Source organism: Colobus angolensis, unplaced genomic scaffold, assembly GCF_000951035.1.
Source record: "Colobus angolensis palliatus isolate OR3802 unplaced genomic scaffold, Cang.pa_1.0 Scaffold1, whole genome shotgun sequence".
In the NCBI taxonomy this organism is placed as follows: Eukaryota; Metazoa; Chordata; class Mammalia; order Primates; family Cercopithecidae; genus Colobus; species Colobus angolensis.
In genome coordinates, this window is record NW_012110918.1 from 4,197,838 (window position 1) to 4,218,883 (window position 21,046).

Sequence of the window (21,046 nt, forward strand, 5' to 3'; positions counted from 1 at the left end):
GCACCCCCGCCCACTCTCCGCTGGCACCTGCCTCTGGCGCAGCTGACGGCCAACTCCCGAGGCCGGCGCTGCCCTTGCACCTTGTCACCCACCCACTGCCTGCGCCCTCCCCCTCGCTCGGGCCTCCCACTTTCCCTGCCCAGGTCTCCGTCCAGTCACTTTAAGGGACGCGAGGGGTCCGAAGCCTCTTTTTACCATTTCTATTTTTTTTTTTAGAAAAAAACACAAGCCCCCTAAAACCATGTTTTCCCCTGTAAGCTTTGCCATATGAGTGTGTGTGTGTGGGGGTTGGGGGAGGTGGGGGTGGCTGTGTTGGTATCTGTTCTTTCTTTTTTTTTGAGACGGAGTGTCGCTCTGCAGGCTGAAGTGCAGTGGTGCGATCTCAGCTCACTGCAAGCTCCGCCTCCCGGGTTCACGCCATTCTCCTGCCTCAGCCTCCCGGGTAGCTGGGACTACAGGCGCCGCCACCTCGCCCGGCTAGTTTTTTGTATTTTTTAGTAGATACAGGGTTTCACCATGTTAGCCAGGATGGTCTCGATCTCCTGACCTCGTGATCCGCCCGTCTCGGCCTCCCAAAGTGCTGGGGTATCTGTTCTTTCTTTGCGTTCCCTTCCATCTCCGTTCCCCTGCAGAGCACAGAACACATCAAGATTCATTACAACTACATACCACATGCCAGGCACATAGTAGGTGCTCAGGAAACACCTCTTGGTGAAGGAAAGAGCTTGACCTTTAAAAGTAAGGCATCAGTTTTACCTAGAATCTTGCTGATTTCCGGTTTGAAAGGAGTTTGATTCCAACTCTGCCTGTACTTTAAAAAGAGGAAATGTTTCTTGCACTCAGGGAGGGAGGGGCCCTGATGACCCCACTCCGAACTTTTGAGTTTAGCTTGGTGTGAAAGTAGTCCACCCAAATGAATCACTGGAGGACACATTTAGGCTTTCTCTGATATCCTGTGAGGTAATGTACCCTCCCCACACCCAATTTTCCTTTTGAGGAAGAGGGAGGGAGTCCTGAACTCCTGGCTCCTCTATTTAACGATCCCATAGTATAGTAAAGTGTAAGTCTGATTGGAGAGGCGACCCCACCCTGCTGAATGTTCAGGAAATCCACCAGAAGCTGCTTGCCCAGGCAGCAAAGCTTCCCATGTAAGTTAATTCTACTCTTTAACCCCCTCCCTTCCCTTGCTGGAATTAAGAAACTTCAGACCAGAGTTCTTTTCTCCGTGGTTCAGTGGAAGGTTTCTTTGGGACTTTGTAGTCTCCTCATCTGTAAATGAAGATAATGATGGAACCTACCTCCTAAAGTTGTTATGAGACTTAAGTGAATTGAAGTACAATTATGTGTCACGTCTGAGAAATGCATCCTTAGGCAATTTTCCTGTGCCGCTTGAACATCAGGGTGTAGTTACACAAACCTAGTTGGTTCAGCCTGCTACACACGTAGGCTGTATGGCATAGCCTATTAATCCTAGGTACAAACCTGGACAGCATATGACTACTGAATGCTGTAGGGAGTTGGGGCACAGTGGTGAGTACTTGTGTATCTAAACATAGGAAACATACAGTAAAAATACAGTATTGTAATCTTATGGGACCATCGTTGCATTGACTAAAATGTTATGTGGCACTTAGAAGAGCCCCTAACTCATCCTAAATAAATGTGAAATATGTGTTTGCTATCATTATGATTACTTACTAGTTTCTGTAGTATACTAGGCTAGGTTAGAGACTGCTCATCGCTAGGACAAAAATAGAAAAGGATGGAAAAGGAAGATAGCAGGAAGGAACCTACTTTCAGGGGCACAACATTGTGACCTGAATGCCCAGTCCAAGTCAAGAAGCCCAAGATGATACTATTCCCAGCTACTCCACTCCTCTGGGTATGATGGTGGGCATTTTGAGGGGTTCTAGAACCTCCTCCTTTTTATCTGGAATTAAATTTTAACCAGTTTCCAATTTCTGAGAGACGTTGCAACTTCTAATGTGTTTAATTAGATGTCATGGCCAGCGAATAAAGAAGTCAGGCACTGAACGGTGGTGCTGTATCTGCAATAACTGTGTGGCAAACTGGTGAGCATTTTTCTGGGCTGGCAAAGGACGTGGATGTGATGACATTGCAGGTCTCGTGACTTCAATTCTCCTCAACCCATGGGGTCCTACTCCCTCAGTAGACTTTTTTTTCTGGCCCCAATTTAGGGAATGATAGTGTTACTCGCTTGGAAATTATGTAAACATATTTTCCATGCCCTTTGAAGGTCAAGGGCAAGTGCAGAACTGTGTGTGTGAGTTAGATATTAAGTGTGAATGAAGCTGGGATAGGAGAGTGGAAATCCTACCAGCAGGATTGGCCAATAGGATGTTGGCATCCTCAGGTTTGCCTCCAATCTATCTTTCCCCCTCCTAGAAATGAGCCTTCTTCTGCTCCTCTGATCTTCCATGTCTTGGGCCCTGGCGCGCTCGTCAGCCTCACATACATCCTCTCCATTCACACTGAAGTTATCCTAAATTTCTGTTTGCTGGGACCCATCATTCTGTTTAATATCTTTCGTTGGAAGCCCCTCCCTCCTTTTCCATTTCTACTGATCTTGATGTATCTAGAGCCTCATAATCTCTTGCTCAGACTTGCAAATAGGCTTCTAACTGGTCTCTCTGCTTCCATGGTACCCTATTTCAGTGCCCACCCACACTATTGCCAGAGTGAGACTTCTAGTATCCTGATGCAACCAGGATATTCTCCTCCTGAAAACCCCCTGAGCTTCTCCTTGTTTCCGGATTAGGTCACTCATTGTGACATAGCTCTTGGTGGTCTGGCTTCTACCTCTCTTCTTCTTTATATGCCCCCTCTTTGTCTTCACCCCGCAAGACTTTCTGCAATTCCCAAGTTCTCCAACCTCTCACAGATGTGTCTTTAATCAAAAGCTCTTTCTCCTTTCCCCACCTGGAAAACACCCACTGATCCACACAAACTTTGGCCATTTGTCCAATTTTTCTCTGATGCTTGTCCTCATACCCACTAAACTCAGTGCCATGTGCTCTCATGTGCCCCCATGGCTCCTCATATATTCCCATATTACAGCATTAGCCATGTTGGGTTTCCTTTTTAGTATGTGTTATGGGTTGACTATATCCCCCTCTCAAATTCACATGTTGAAATCCTAACCTCCAATACTTCAGAGTGTTACCTTATTTGGAAATAGGATTGTTGTAGAAATACTTAGTTAAGATGATATCATACTAGCGTAGAGTGGACCGTTAATGCAATATGACTGGTATCCTTATAAAAAGGAGAAATCAGGACACAGAGACATGCATACAGGGAGAATGCCATATGAAGATAATGACAGATTGGGTAATTCTTCTATGAACCAAGGAACACCAAAGACTGCCAGCAAACACAAGAAGCTAGGTAAGAGGCATGGAACAAATTTGTCCCTCACAGCCCTCAGAAGAGACCAACTCTACTGACACCTTGAACTTGGATTTATAATTCTAGAACTGTGAGACAATAAATAAATTTCTGTTGTTTAAGCCACCAAGTTTGTGGTACTTTGTTATAGCAGCCATTGCAAATTTACACAGTACACATGTCTGCCCTCTTCACTGGAGCACTACTCCTGAGTGTAGAGGGAGAATGCTACTTATCTATGTACACAGAACTCTAAGGGTGGGGCCTATCATTTGGGAAATGCTCAAGAAATGTTTTCTGAGTCAAGTCAGGGATAGCAGCCACTTCTACAACTGTAGAATCTCATGTAGGGCCTGGTATACAGTAGGGGCTAAATTATTTTTTTACAATAAGATGACATAGCTTTGGACCCTGTAGGAGACACAAAGAAATATATGACACAGTTCCTTCCTGCCTTCAAGAGTCTTTTGTGATCATCAAAGAGTTAAGCTATATCTGTACTCACAAGCCAATGGGAAAAAAGTATGAGGCAGTACACAGAGTGGATTAGCAATCTGTGCCATTGCGTGCATTAAGAGGAGCAAATGCGAAGGGCAGTTGTGTTTCCTTTCAGTCTAGCTAAATATCAAGCTCTCTACTTGCAGGAGCTAAATCATGAAAACAATAGAGTCAACATTTAAACACCTAGTTCCTCAATCTGCGAAGGTTAGACTCTATTTTTGTCTTGCCCACATTCCCGTGTTTCTCGGAACATGACTAGTTGTTTTTTGTTTGTGTGGTTGGTTTTCTATAGTAGACTAAAACTCCATGAGTTCAAGGATAACATGTTTTCTTTTTTAATTTCCTGCCTTCATAGGATCTTAGACACAGCAAGGCATACAAATGAGAGTTAACAAATTCCTGTAGAGTAAATGGTGTTCATGGGTTTATGTGTATTCATATATGGAGGTGGGAAGTAGTTTGAAAAATAAAATAAAAACATAAATGTGTAGAATCTAGCTCAAGATAAGTGTTAAGTTAGAACATCTACCTAAGTGTTAAGTTAAACATCTATTATGTTTTTTTTTTGTTTGTTTGTTTGTTTTTTTTAATATACAGTGTCTTTCTCTGTCACCCAGGCTGGTATGCAGGTGGCAGAGTATGATCTGGCTTATGGCATCCTTGAACTCCTGGCCTCAAGTGATCCTCCCACCTTTCAGCCTCCTAAGAAGCTGGGACTACAGGCTCCTGCCACCAGGCCTGGCTAATTTATTTTTGTAGCGATGGGATTTCACCATGTTGCTCAGGCTGATTTCCAACTCCTGAGCTCAAGCTGTCTGCCTGTTTCAGCCTTCCAAAGTGTTGGGATTACAGGCATGAGCCACTGTGCCCAGCTCCAGTAGACGTTCACTTAAAACATTAATGGAAATTTCAGTGGTCCTATTGAAAAACCAATAGGTAAGAGATACATAAAGAAATAACTAAATGTAGACATCTATGTCCCTCACAGTTTTTATTACAGTATAGATGCATGTGAGGAATGTTACCTTTACCTGCTAGCTGTCTCAGTATTCAGCAAGAGATGCAATTGAAATTACTATAAATGGAAGACCTGGAATGGAGTGAACTTAAGGAACGATACTGATTTAGTATTGCACTCAACACCCTATTCTGAGGTAGAAAGTCCAAAATTTTCTATTCATGACCAACACACAATGCCTCAACATAAGCCAGAGATTTCTCAAAGTGCAGCCTGTGGATCAGAATTATCTGATGTGTTTATAAAAATGCAAATTCCAGGGCCACACCATAGATCTAGTATATTTTTGGAGGTGGGGCCAGGAATGTACATTTTCAATAAACTGATTCTTCTCAGCTTATAAGATTCTGACACACATTGAAGTTTGGGAATCACTGGTTGAAAGGACAGTGCTAATGAGAACAAAATCATAGATTTGATTCCAAATAGGCTAGGTAGGATCCATTGTCTAACACTGGTCATCCAACTTGTGTCATAAGGTTCTAAGGGGCTAAAGAGAGAGAGAGAGAGAGACAGAGAGTACGTGTTTCCCCATCTACTAGGGAGCACAAATAAATAAATAAGTGCCTGTTCTTTACAAATGATGGGTATGTAGTGTGATCTTGCTATAACAAGTCATGGCTCTACTTGTTAGTAAATTTCCCCTGGAAAACTGAACTACCCTCTCTTGGTCTCAGTTGCCTCATCTGAAACAGGAAACACTGAAGTGAATAATCTTTAATGTCTTTTTCTGCTCTAAAAAATGAGAAGTTTACATTTTTCTTCTACTAAGCATATACTAATCTAAATCTTTTCACACAACTTTATTTTCAGTATAAACTAAATAATTGAGAAAACAAACCAAGGCATTTTGTAGGAAGAGTAAGAGCACTGGATTGGGAGTTAGGGAGCTTATACTGTAATCTTGGCTCAATCATTAACTAGCTTGGTGGCAGGGGACAAATTATTTAATGTCTCTGGGCTTCCTTTGCCTCACATGTAAATAAGAATTTGGTGGTACACAATTTCAAAGTTCCCTTCCAGCATTTAGTTCCTTCAGAAGTGAAGATGAGGTAAAGACGTTATTAGATGAAAGAAAACTAAAAGAAATAATCACCAGCAGACCTGCTCTAAGAAAAATGCTAAAGAAAGTTTTCAGATGGAAGGCAAATGTCACCAGAGGGAAACCTGGAACATCAGGAAAGAAGGAAGGGCAACAGAAATGGTGAACATACAGGTAGATATAACAGATCATTTTTTCTCATCTTAAGTTTACAAAATACACATAATAATTGGAGACAAAAATTATAGCATTGTCTGATAGAGATTCAGCACACAGAGACATACTACATATGACCACTACAACATGAAGGGAAGAGGGTAAAGGGACTTATATGTTGGTAAGAATTCTGCATTCCACTTGAAGTGGTAAAATATTAATTCCAAATAGCTGAGAAATGTTAAACATATATGTTATAATTCCTAGATTATAATACTATGCTGTACTAAGAGATATAATAAAACTAAAAACTATACTGAGAGACATAATAAAAATAATAAATATATTAAAATGAAACACTAAAAATACCCAAATCATAAAAAAGAAAGCAGAAAAAGGGGAAAGAAGAACAAAAATATAGGAAATAAACAGAAAACAAAATTATAAAATGGTAGCCCTAAATGCAAACATACCAATAATTATATTAAATACCATATATTTAATATAATTATGTAATATAAATTTATAATTATATAATATAAAATGGCCTAGACACACCAATTAAAAGACAGAAATTTTCAGAATGAATTAAAAACAACTCAGTGTTATGCTGCCTACAAGAAACCAGGTGTATATATGACCACTGGTAACTTAAAAGTAAAGGGATAAAAATGACATACCAGGCAACTGGGTGTGGTGGCTCACGCCTGTAATCCCAGGACTTTGGGAGGCTGAGGTGGGCAGATTACAAGGTCAGGAGATTGAGACCATCCTGGCTAACATGCGGAACCCCCATCTCTACTAAAAATACAAAAAAATTAGCCAGGTGTGGTGGTGGGCACCTGTAATCCCAGCTACTCAGAATACTAAGGCAGGAGAATGGCATGAGCCTGGGAGGCGGAGCTTGCAGTGAGTGGAGATCGTGCCACTGCACTTCAGCCTGGGCGACAGAGCAAGACTCTGTCTCAAAAAAAAAAAAAAAAAAAAAAGAAAATGACATACCAGACAAACACTAATTAAAAGGAATCTGGCATAATTATATTAGTATTACTCAAAGTAGCAATCAAAAAGACAATTCACCAAGAAGTCATAATAATCTTAAATGTGTATGCCTCTAACAATAGAGCTTCAAAGTACATAAGTAAAACTATAAAACTGAAAGGATAAATGGGAAAATTCGACGATTATAGCTAGAGACTTTAGTGTTTCTTTTTCTGCCACTCATAGAGCAAGTAGACAAAATATCAGCAAGGATATAGAAGAACTGAAAAATACTATTGGCCAACTAAATCTAATTTAACATTCATAGGACACTTCACTCAAAAGCAGCCTAATACACATTATTTTTAAGTGTACATGACATTTACCAAGATGGACTATATCCTGTGTTATAAAACAAGCATTTAAATTTAAAAGAATCAAATTATACAAACTGTGCTCTCTGCTTATAATAGAAATAGACTAGAAATAAATGACAGAGATATGTGGTAAATCTCCAAATATCTGAAAACATAAACATGTACTTACCATATGACCCAGTAATCCATTGCTAGGTATTTATCCAAATGAATTGAAAACTTATGTGTGCATAAAAACCTGTTTATGAAAGTTTTATAGCAGTTTTATTAATAATTGCCAACATTAAATAATACATATGTCCTTCAATGGGCAAATAGATAAACTGTTGTATATCTTACAATGGAATACTACTTAGAAACAACAAAGAACAAAATATGGGTATACATGACAGCATTGATGCATCTCAAAGGCCTTATTCTGAGTGATAGAATCCAATCTCAAAAGGTTACATATTGTATGATTACATTTATATGTTAGCCTAGAAATGGAAAAGCTATGGTGACAGAGAATAGATCATTGGCTGCCAGGCATTAGGGACCATGGTGAAGGTATGACTACAAAGGTATAGCATTAGGAAGTTGTTTTGGGTGATGGAACTGCTCTGTATCCTTATCGTGATGGTGGTCATAGGAATACCTCCATGTGTTAAAACTAACAGAACTGTACATTAAAAAAAGGGCAACTTCATTGGTCCTGTTATTCAATTATGTTAAAATAAAATAAAAAACAAAAGTCACATACCTCCATCCAGAAGAGTTTTAACTGCAATCTGGCTTATGATTAATAATTGCACAAGAAAGTAAATGTACATCTATAGGAAAATACGTTAATAAATTGTGGTATGTTCATATAATGAGCAGTTAAAATGAAGGAAGCATAACTATATTTTCTCAGCAAAGATACATCTTCAAGTTGTAAAAGAATATGAATATGGTGTGTGTGCATGTGTATGTGTGTAGCAGTATGATACTATTTAGATAAGCTTCAAAACTGGCAAACTAGGCCAGACACAGTGGCTCATACCTATTACTCCAGCACTATGGGAGGCCAAGGAGAGAGGATCACTTGAGGCCAGAAGTTTGAGACCAGCCTGGGCAACATAATAGGACCCCTCTCTACAAAAAAATTTAAAAATTAGTCAGGTGCAATGGTGTTCACCTGTAGTCTGAGCTACATGGGAGGTTGAGGCAGGAGGATCTCTTGAGCACAGGAGTTTGAAGTTACAGTGAGCTATGATCATGTGGCTGCCCTCCAGTGTCTGGAGACCCTGTCTCTGAAAAACAAACAGACAGACACACAATTGGCAAAATTATGAAAACATGCATGAGAATAATGAATACTGTCTTAGTCAGTCTGCTGCTATAACAAATATACCATAGATTGGGTGGCCTAAATAAAAGAAATTTATTTTTCACAGTTCTGGAGACTAAAAATTCCAACATCAAGGTGCTGGCAGATCCAGTGTCTGATGGGGACATCTCTCTGGTTTGCAGATAGCCCTTTTTTCATTGTATCCTCACATGTTGAAGAAAGAGTGAGCATTGGTCCTTTCATCTCCTAATAAGTGCACTAATCCCATTCATGAGGGCCCCATCCTAATTACGCCTTGGTATGATTTGGATGTTTGAACCCTCCAAATCTCATGTTGAAATTTCATCCCCATTGTTGGAGGTGAGGCCTAATGGGAGGTGTTCATATAATGGGAGCATATCCTTCATGAATATATTAATGTCTTGGAGGGTAAGGAACACAGTTCTCATTCTATTAGTTCCCGTGACAGACGGTTGTTAAAAAAGAGCCTGGCACCTCCCTCCTTCTCCCTTTTGCTTCCTTTCTCTAGCCATGTAGTCTCTGCACACATTGGCTCCTTTTCACCTTCTGCCATGAATGGAAGCAACCTGAAGCTCTCACCAGAAGCAGATATTGGTGCCATACTTCTTGTATAGTCTGCAGAACTATGAGCTAAATAAACTTCTTTTCTATATAACTACCCAGCGTCAAGTATTTCTTTATAGCAACACTAAAATACTGAGACACCTCCCAAAGACCCCATCGCTTAATACCATTACATTGGAGATTTAACGTATGAATTTGAGGAGAACGCAGATATTCAGTTCTTAGCAAACACCAAATTCAGCATAGTGATTACATACGGAATTAAAGTGAGAAAAAGGTGCTTGTTGAAGATTATACATGGGGCTTCAGCAGTATCTGAAATGATTTCTTAGAAAAAGATCTGAAGCATACATGTTAAATTTTGACAGACTTGGATAGTACTATACGAATGTTGGTCACATTATTCTCTATCATACTATGGCTCATTCTGTTTACTTTTCTGTATATTTACAATATTATTAAAATCTGACTTGATTCATTTTGTGACCTCATATCCTGGGCTATTCTAGGTTTTTAAAGAGACAATTGAAAGAAAGCATTGGGCTTTGATATTAAGGTGAAGCAGGTTAATAAGGAGCAGCAGTCAAAGAAATTTGTTCTATTTTATTTTAAAGGAGATACGTGGTAGAGGGCAAGGACTATGTGTAAGAGCAATTTCAACTGAAATTAACTGAATTTATATTTTAAAAGGGGAAGAAATTCACAGATTTTATGTGTGGCTGCTTTCAGACTGTGCAATTCATCTGAACAGAACCCTTGCATATATTATGTGAGCTTTACATGCCAGACTGAACAACAACAGATGTGTTTTCCCTGTTTCAGTTTTTACTACCTTGACAGTATAGCTCTTCTTAGAAGGTAGGAAGTTGGGACTTCTTGGGTCTTTAGAATGTCATGTCTTAAAGCATCATAAGTGTTTTCTAGCAACTCCTAATCCATCATATGAATTCAAGGCTAGTGGGTGAGACAAACATTAAACAAATGTAACACAAATAAATAGCTTGGTCTGGCTCAAAGTTCAGTGTCAGAACGTCAATACAGCTAAAATAAATAGAAATGACTCCAAAAAGCTTTGAAAATTAACATAGGTCTTCACTCAGTAATTTTTGAGGGAATGGAAAAGTGAGAATTACATTATGGAGGTATACAATTATTAGTATTCCTTTCTAAATATCCTTAATACATGTCTCTCTCTTCACAAAGTTCAGGCTTTGTAATCTCCTTTTCCTTTTTTCCCTCTCACCCCAGTTCCCACAAACTCCTCCCCACCATGCCTGTTCTTTTCTCTTTATTTCATCCCACTTCAGTCCTTTCAAACGTAGGGCAATGGGCTCCATTCTTAATGGCTTCCGTCTCCCTCTCCATTCTCAATGCAGTTCAGCCTGACAGAGGTCTATTAGCTGGCTGAGTAATTAAAGAACTCTTCTGTCTTGGAAGGAGAATTTCAAATATTTATGTTTTTATGATATTTTAGTTCTGACAAATGAAGAATCACAAAATTATAAATCACAGTGGGGACAGACACAATGACATCATCTTAACTCTCTTCATGCTGCTTTTGTTTTTTAAATTTGGAAGCAAGGATGAAAGGTGTCAAAGATGATTGATTATTTGAGAAATAGATGCATGACTACAGCCTAAGTCTGTGGTGAACCAGTCGTGCTGTCTGCTGTCTTCTTTCTCTGGGTTATACTAAGTCCCACATTTCACAACCTTCCACTGCGTTCACTTGATAACTAGGAAAAGGCAAATGGACCCCATGGCTTCTACACTCTCCCTCTGTTCTTCCACAGATGTATGAATATTTTATGAACTGGAAATTTGGACTTAGGGTCAAACTCATGAAACAGGGTATTAAAAATCATGACTTATCTATCCCAGAAGAGTCAGGAACCATTGTTGCCATAATCGGGCACATATGCTAAGCCCTCACTTCCCTTTGATGTTCTAGATGCAGCCTTAGAGGGAGAAGTCAGTGGTCATGACTGGAGCCCGTGGTATCATGGAGGATAAACCAGTTTCAAAGCTGAGTGCTCAGTTTTGCTAAGGAAAGCAACACTCTGACTAGCAGCAGTAGAATCTAGGCAGACAGAGGACTCAGTAGCATCATATCTTCATGATGCATTTATTTTTAATTCTACAAATAATGCATGAATATTCTCTCTTTGTAAAATAGTTGGACAACAGACAAAATTGTAGAGTAGTAAGTGAAAGTCTCCCTTCCTTTTTCCTCTTCCCTATCTGATTTTCTTCCCCACAGGTAACAATTGTTGGTTTGATGTGACTCCTTCCAATGCTACACATACTCAAGTAGCTTTGCTTCTACCTTAATAATAATCAGATAAATGCAAATTAAAACAATTGACAATAGATCATTTGTTTCTTATCACATTTTCATTGCAAAAAAAAAATGAACAAAATATCCAGAATTGACTAGGACTTGGGGAAGGAATTGTAAATTGAAGAAACCATTCTGGAAGTTAATTTGGTAATGTAAAATGCATACAGACTTTATATCAGTCAGGATCCAGTTAGGAGATGAAAAGCATACCAATTATTTGAAAAGGAAAAATTTAATAAAAAGAATTATTAGCTAGTAAAAGTGATAAGACACCTACCTGTAAAAGGGATCTTTTACAAAAAAGGGATCTTTTACAAAAAAGAAGCTGCTACATCTAAGCTGAGGAAAAGTGGATCTAAGGACTAGGAGGATCTTAAGCCAAGGCTGAAGTTTAGACCTCACTGTAGAGAGTATGTTTACCACTGGAAAACCCAGCCACTGTTGGTGAAGAAACTTTCTGGATAGCAGACCATGTTGATCTAAGAGCCCATGGGAGGGGCTACCGATGCCTGGGGCCATGGTCAGAGCTACTGTGGAAACAACCACAGAGTGGTGGTGGTGGTGGGGAGTGCAACTTGATAGTGTGGTTGGAGTTAGTTGGTGAAGGCTGCAGGGCTCCCATGCTGAAATAAAATTGAGGATTGGGACCCAGAGAAGTGTCTTATCACTACTGCCTTGCAGAGTTTCTCCAGCGCCCTCTATTGACAAAACCTATTATTGTGGCAACTGGTAAATAAGAAATGTCCAGAGGGTCCAGCTCCAGTTGCATAAAGCACAACAGAGAAAGGTAGATTTGGAACTGAGAAGCAATAAATTCGTAACTGGTACAGACTTTGACTTCTGAATCCCATTTATAAAAATTTGAGGAAATCATTAAAGTTCTATGTAAATATTTAGATGAAAAAATGGTTATTACAGTGTTACCAAATGGAAATAAGTATAATGTTTGAAAATTGAAAACTGAGCAAAATAATAGTTCATCTGTAAGACGAAGCTATATTTATTTATTTTCATAAAAGATGTTTATATCACTAGATGGAAAAGTGTGTTAATAACAATCGTATCATTACCCATTAAAAACATATTTATATATATATTTCTATGTATGCACAGATTAAAACTTTGAAAAGTTTGGTGTCTTTTTGTTTTGTTTTGTTTTTTTTTTTGAGATGGAGTCTTGCTCTATCACCCAGGCTGGAGGGCAGTGGCGCAATCTTGGCTCACTGCAAGCTTCGCCTCCTGGGTTCACGCCATTCCTCTGCCTCAGCCTCTCGAGTGGCACCTGCCACCACGCCCGGTTAATTTTTTTTTTAATTTTTAGTAGAGATGGGATTTCACTGTGTTAGCCAGGATAGTCTTGATCTCCTGACATTGTGATCCGCCCGCCTTGGCCTCCCAAAGTGCTGGGATTACAGGTGTGAGCCACTGTGCCCAGCCTGTTTGGTATCTTATACACCAGCTCCTTGGTATAACATCTGAGTTACAATCGTTCAATAAATATTTACTGAACAAATGTATTAGCTTCCTCAGGCTACTGTAACAAATTGCTACAAGCAACAGATATGTGTTCTTCCATAATTCTCGATGCCAGGAGTCTGAAATCAGAACACTTGTCATTAGATATAGGGCCTACCAGATAATCCAGACTTGTCACATTTTGAGATCCTTAACACAATTGCATTTGTCTTTGCAAAGACCTTTTCCCAAATAAGGTCACATTTGCAAGTTTTGGGTGGAGGTATCTTTTGGAAGGTGAGGTAAGGGATGAGCATTACTCAACTCACTGCATGCATAAATAAATATATAGCAACATTTTGCATTGGTTTCTTTGGGTGGTGGGATTTATGAATAATCCGAATTTTCTTTTTCCTTTTTTTTACTTACTAGTATTTTTATGATTTTTATGCAAAGATATTTACACTACTTTAGAAATAAAAGGAAAGTAAAAATGTACTTGGCATATGAAAACTGAGAGACTACATTCAAAAGTGCAGATTTGATTGTCTTGAAGTTGTGATTGAACCCATGGTTCACAAACCCCAAGTAGTTGTGTGCACTACAGAGAAGGAAACAGTAAGAGAAAACAAAGAGCCTGAGGAGGAGGGCAAAGTCATCACACAGAGACCTAAGTTGATTTTATGTTCTGTGGGTAAGCTACAGACCTCCCAGCTGAAAGCTGACACACGGAAGCTGATAACCAGAAATCCACGCTTAGCCTTCTGGGCATCTCTGAATTGAGCAAACTTGTGGTCTGCATAACACTTGCCATTTAGGACAGCAGTTTGGAATCTTCCTACACTCTGGACCTCCTCTTCCCCTTCCTTTTTGTGTTATGATTCATTGATGAATTCTTAGAAGGTGCTGCTCCATTAAAATAGGAAGGTCTGTGACGTCAAAAGATCTGAGGAAGAAAGGCATTTAAAAAGACTGTCATCTTCTTTCTTTTATTTAGAGAGGCAATCTTTTCCAAAGGAAAGACAGAAAAACATTGGAATTAGGGCGTACTCATCTTTTTATTTCTCTTAAAGCAGTAGATATTTTATTTCCATTCTCTTTTGAGGACTAGTTTTTTTTTTTTTATTCCAAAACCTGAAGTTTAAACCTCTATCCTAAAACATGGCGGAATATCAAGTGTTGGAGTCAAGATTCTAATGTCATCTGAGAAAAAACACAAATGTCATCTGGGTAGAAGATGATTAAAAAAATAGATTAATTAAAAATAGTAACCACATATTAATCAAAGAAAAACAGCATGCATTATGATCTTTAAAAAGAGTTATCTGATTTCAGATTGACACCTGTTAACCATGATGTTAACATGTTAAAATGTCAGTGAAATGAGTGGATAAATATCTGAAATATAAAAGCATATGATAATTTTTAAACTAGAACAGGGGTTGGCAAATCTTTTCTGTTAAGGGGCAGATAGTAAATATTCTAGGTTTTGTAGGCCAAATGGTTTCTGTTGTAGTGACTCAACTCTGCTCTTGTACTACAAAAGCAGCCATAAAGAGTATTTAAACTAACGGGCAGGAATGTGTGCCAATAAAACTTTGTTTAAAAAACAGATGAGAGGTCAGATTTAGCTTATGGGTGGTAGTTTGCTAACCTCCAAAGAGAACATTAGAGGTTTTCAATAGTACACCAATAATAGTGGCTCTCTGAAATTGAGGAAAGGAGATTTTTATCTGCTTTGTTGCTTTTCTTATAAGAAGGAAATGCCAACATATTTGCAGGTATTCGTGCTTTGCTTGGGAGATTAATTTGTGCTAAATGATGATGGACATAAAAGGAAGGAAGAGAAAATGAACCTTTGTCTTTGTGAAATAAATGGTTGGATTCTCAGAAACAAGGACCTTTTCAATGAATTCTATTGACAATACTCTTGGCCATTATGTTCTGGGAACATATTTAATACCTGCCTTATAAATTAATCTTATTATATTGAGCTGTTACCATATGGAGTTATGTGTTGAATGGTTGTGATTTATACCATAATATAGCTAAATCTGGACAGTATTCGGTAATGATGCACACAAAGGGCCTCGAATGCATTCCTTTACTTGTGATGTTATTAATTTATTCTTACTCATTTTTCCTACATATTTGATTGCAAGATAAAACTTAAATGGAAAGTCAGAAAACAGAAATGGACATTTTGGAAGGACTGTTGATGAAATATGGTTTTATTCTGGGTTAAGAGAGATAAAAAACCAGAGAGGACTGAGCACATGAATTGGAAAGTGAACTGCTTTGAGTAAGAACATCTGTGTTTGGTAGTTTTGGTAAGTTGCAGAAATCATTAACCTACCTCTTCACTTTGAAAGTAAATGATTTTATACATATTTAATTAAATCAAATAATACATGTTAACTTGTACAGCCTCTTAATATCCAGCTGGGTTTTCTGGCAAGGAGATGCTGAAACAGAGTTAGGTAGTCAAAAAATTAGTTGGGTAGAAGGAACTATCTGACTGCGATGCAGGTCTGATGGTCTCTATCAGTCTGATGGAGAGCTCTGGAACAAAGAGGGCCTGTTAGAGAAGTCCTGTTTTGGGTGGAAGTTTTGTACCATGCATTGCTCAATCACTGGCAGAACTGCACTGAGAAGTGATCTTCGCTTACCGTGTTACTCAGTGATTGGCCAGGAGCTAGCCCAAAAAGAGTATGACCTTAACATAGAAGTAGACCATGATGGAGCTGTCAACCAATGACAGCTGGAGGCTGTCAACGAATCCCACTCCTTTCAGATAGGCAGTGAGTCCTTTCTCGACTCACACTTCTTGTAGCTAGGAATCTGAGCAGACCATCTCTAGGTCTGACACATCCTTTTCACTTTCTGTCTCTTCCTCCTAAATCTCATTGGCTGACTTCTCTCCCTCTGCTTTTCGCATTGAGGTTCTCCAGAAATCGGTGCTTATTTTCCTGCCCATTGTATAGATTCTTTCTGGAAGATCTCTTCCACTTCCATGGCTCTAACATGACCTCTTATTCTCTGTGGGGATTACCTATAAACTGATAGTGATTTAATATATCATTTAGGATTGTACTTTGGGGGATAAAACATAAAACCCAAATAAACGTTTACATGTAAAACAAGTCTGGAGGTGCTCAGTCCAGTGCTGGTATGGGGGCTCCACAGTAATTAAGAATCAAGGGTCCTCTTATCTTTCTGCTCTATTTTCCTGCTGTATGGTTTCATTTTCAAGGTCACATCATGGCCAAAATGGCTGCTGGAGCTCTAGCTATCACATTCTTGACCTCAGCAGAAGAAAAAAGGAAGAGTGAGAGGGCAAAGAGTCTACCTCCCATCTGAGTTACACTAATTAAAGTAGTTTTCTTAAAAGTCCCACACAGCATTCCTACTTAACATTAACGAACAGAATATAGTCACGTGGCTACATCTGGTTACTAGGGAAACTGAGAAATGTAGATTTTTTTTAAGCATTCTAGCCTCTGCAGGAGAGGAAAACATGCAAGAAGAGGTTTGGGATGGGTACTGAGCATGTACATCCACAGTATCTTTCACACTCCCAAACCTGTGTTTCCAAATCTTTCTTCTGAGTTGTGGAAACATGTATTTCCCTGGCTACTAGACATTTCCACCTGTATGTTACACAGGCAACTCAATATGAACATCTGTGAAATTGAACTCCAGTATACTGACTCACAACAATTACAATCTTTCCTTTTATATAAGTATGCCATTAACTACCTGGTCAATCTAAGTTCTCATTTTATACTTTTCTGTTTCCCTCAATTTCCATACTCAATTTGTTTCATAGTCTTATGAATTCTCTCCTAAATATTTTTCAAGTATATCCTTTCCCCCTCCATTGCCACTTTCAGGGTCTTTGTTCAGGAGGATTTTTTGACTAGAGGATTTTTGTTTTATTTTACTAATCTCAGTCTTGAACATTCTGATCCATCCTTCATACTGTTGCTGAAGCTATTTTTGCAAAATGCAAATCTGATCATCCTGTTCCACAGCTAAGAGTCTTACACCATCTACACTATGAAGGCCAAGCTCTTTCAGAAGGCATCTTTCATGGTCTGACAACTGCTTCTACTTTGGCTTTATCATTGACCATGTTTTACCAGGTACTCTGTGTCTCCATCCATGCCATTGTGAAATGGTCAGAACATCCACGCAGAGCTAAGCCATGTTAAGACAAATCTGAAATTCTGTCTGTTTCACCTATGTGTACTATACCCCTGCCTTTGGAGCTCTTGGAACTCATGTTCTTTTAACAAAGCTCAACGGAGTTCTTCGTCTTAATGACAATGACATAAGGCTTGTTGATGTTGGGCGAAAACTGATGAGTTGGATTTGCATATGTTGCATTAAGCTGATGGTATGAAATCTAGGTGGAAACATTTAGCGCTCTGAGAGTCTAGGGATGGGAAAGTTTGGAAATTAAGATTTTCATAAGGTCAGCATAGACCTCACAATATATTCTGTGAAAATGGATGAGGTAGAAAGTTTCAGAGGAATGCCTCAATGTATTTGGCTGCAAATAATACAAACATAAGCAGTAGTTCCCTGCTTGTATCTGTACCTGTTGTCATTCTAATATGTGTGTAGTTGCAACATTGACTTGGTAGTTCCAGATGTCAGGACACAGCACTGGCTTCTGTATTCTTCTTGACCTTTTCTCATGGTGGCAGGATGACACAGCTCAATGCTTTGTGTTTTTAATGTGGGAATGTCCCAAGAAGAAAGGGAGGGGCAGGAAGAAATGTTTCTTCTCATTATGTGCCTCTTTTATAGGGAGTCAAATATTTCCCAAGATGCTCTTGGAGGTCTTCCTTTTACCATTGATCAGAAATGGGCCACGTGCCTGCCCTTACATCAATCGCTGCCAAAGGGGAAGAGTTTGCCATGATTGGGGCTGATCAGTTGTTGATAGATGGTGAAAGTGCCTGGCATAGAGTTCACGAAGATTTGGGATTGAACCACAGTTTTAAAAGAAAGAACAGTTTTAAAAAAAAGGCTAAGGTCAGAACGCGATGAACAATGTCAAATGTAGCAAAGATGTCAAGACAAATGAGGATTGAAGAAAGACTGAGGAGCGACAACAAAGAAATTGTTCTTGAACTCTAACAGCAATTATTTCAGTTGAGTGATTAGGCTGAAAGCAGAAGGTCAGGGAGCTATGGAGCAATCCAACAGTGTGGAAATACAGGTAGAACATGTGGGGTGATGTTTTTAGTTTTCTGATAGTGAAGGGAGGATGAGTGAAAGGGTAAGATAGCTAGAGGTGGGAGGGGACTGCAAATAAAGTGAGAAATGAGAGGTTTTTTTCAAAGCAGGGATACCTGGCGATATGATTAGGCTGTGTCCCCACCCAAATTTCATCTTGAATTGTAGTTCCCATAATCCCCACATGTTGTGGGAAGGACCAGGTGGAGATAGTTGAACCATGGGGGCAGTTACCTCCATGCTGTTCTTGTGATAGTGAGTTCTCACGAGATCTGATGTTTTTATAAGGGGCTTTCCCACGTTTTGCTTGGCACTTCTCCTCACTGCTGCCATATGAAGAAGGATGTGTTTGCTTCCCCTTCTGCCGTGATTGTAAGTTTCCTGAGGGCTCCTCAGCCATAGTGAATTGTGAGCCAATTAAACCTTTTTCCTTTATAAATAAAGGACATGCCCAATCTCAGGTATGTCCTTATAGCAGCATGATAATGGACTAATATATTTGGCTATGTTTAAAGGTAGGAGGGAAGGAATCATTGTAGAAAAAGAGATAGAAAGGATGTAAGAGGAATGGAGAAAAGTGGATATACTAGGTACTGTGGGGGATAGAAGAGAGGAAGACAGGCATATAATCGAAGGCTGGAGGGAAGGATGGAAAAAGGTAGGTTTGCATGTATTTTGAAAGGATAACAAAATAAATACAAAGGCTCAAAATAGCATTTAGAGAATCAGGAGGCCTGGTCATCTATGGAATTTATTAAGAAGTAAAAGGGAGAGGAGAGGTAGAGGAAAAGAATAGTTTAGAAGTGATAGATTAAAACGAGAGGGGAAGATCTATAAAATCAAGAATGGTAAAAATTCTCCAAGTTTAGAACAGGAACTAAAAAAAGCAAACAAATCCCAAACAAAAACACAAGTCCTGGGAAATTAAATTTAATGACCAAAGAGAAAGGAAGCCAGAAACCTATAAATTTCCTTGAGAAGGGAAGGGTTTGCAGATGAAGAGAAATTTGACATGGAAAATCCATTTTTGGCTTTTCCCAACCTCATGCTGTTTGTGAAATAAATGATGTTTCTCAAGCTTCGAATGTTTCAATTTCCTGAGTTGAAAGATGCCATGTTACTGTTATACTATTTATAAAGTAAGGCTTTGTTTGCTCAATCTTACTCAGGATGAGAAAATGGAAAATATGCCTCTGGGATAGAATTCAAGTCAGTTAAATTGAGACACCTATAGCATATGCGTAATATGTATGAGATGTTAGATTTGAGATGACCTAAAAAACGACATCCTTCCAAACTGCATCAATTGGAATGTGTTGAAAAATAGACATAAGAATCAAACAGAGGTAGATAAAAATATCCCTTTTGTTACTCATAAAGCTCTATATCATAGGGCATAGCTTAGATCTAGCCAAGAGGCTTGCATGCACTACCCTGAGTCAAATTTATATCCGTCCCCCAAACTGGAGGCCTTCCATGCAGGAATAATCCTGTCCCAATTAGGGACGTCTCAGTATATCCTCATTTGTTCTTTCTGGATGGCCAAGAACAAATGAGGATATACTGAGAAAACAGGTTTCCTATAGGTCGCTGGGTTTTCAAAGAGAGATTGGGGGGTGCTAAGTTAAGCAAACTCAGATCCTTTCACCAAACTCATGAATCAGATAAGTCACTTCTTCTCTGGGTAGAGTCATGGAGGAAGGCAGAGCGAGTCCTGCAGTCTAGCTCTAACTGACATCCTTCTCATGGCGTGCAGGCAGATGAAGTTTCTTCCCCCAAATAAGGAATTGTATTAGGGACAAGGACACAGGATATATAAAGATAAAGAACATGGCCAGGCACAGTGGCTCATGTCTCTAATCCTAGCACTTTGGGAAGCCGAGGCAGGAGGATCACCTGAGGTCAGGAGTTTGAGACCAGCCTGGCCAACATGGTGAAACCCTCTCTCTACTAAAAATACAAAAATTAGCCAGGCATGGTGATGGGCACCGGTAATCCCAGCTACTCGGGAGGCTGAGGCAGAAGAATTGCTTGAACCCTGGAGGCAGAGGTTGCAGTGAGTGAGATCACATTACTGCCGTCCAGCCTGGGCCACAGAACGAGACTCGGCCAAATAAAAAAAAGAACATGCCTGAAGATCCAAGGAACTTATAAGCTAGCATGAAAGAGAAGAAATGGCATGAATAGCAATATAGACATGCAAACATTAGGGCAGGTGGTAGTCAGTGAAGGGGGAGGGAAATTGAAGAAACTCAAGTTGGAAGGGACCAGAACGTGAAGACCTTCGCAAGATTTACCAGGGAATTTGGTCTTTATTAGACAGGCAATAGGAAACCATGGGAGGTTTCTGAGCAGGGGAGTGAGAAACTGAGTATCAGAAAGCAGTGTGTAGGATGGGTTAGAACGGAGGAAAGGCTTGAGGCAAGAGGAAATGAAGACCTGAATAAGGCAGTATTCAAGAGAAATGTTGGAGATGGAAACCATGGAAGATTGGATATGGGGTATCAAAGGACATGGGGGAGTTAAAGGACATTCCAAGACAAAGGAGAAGACAATGAGTTTTTTTAGGATATATGGAGTTTGGTAGGTTGGAAATATCTGTGCTTTTTTTTTTTTTTTTTTT

At 39.4% G+C, this 21,046-nt stretch overlaps 1 protein-coding gene across 1 annotated transcript in view; it reads right to left on the reverse strand.

Annotated features, from left to right (window-relative positions):
• Positions 1 to 21,046, reverse strand: part of LOC105504130 (glycerol-3-phosphate acyltransferase 3-like) — a 135,025-nt gene that overhangs the window by 39,998 nt on the left and 73,981 nt on the right.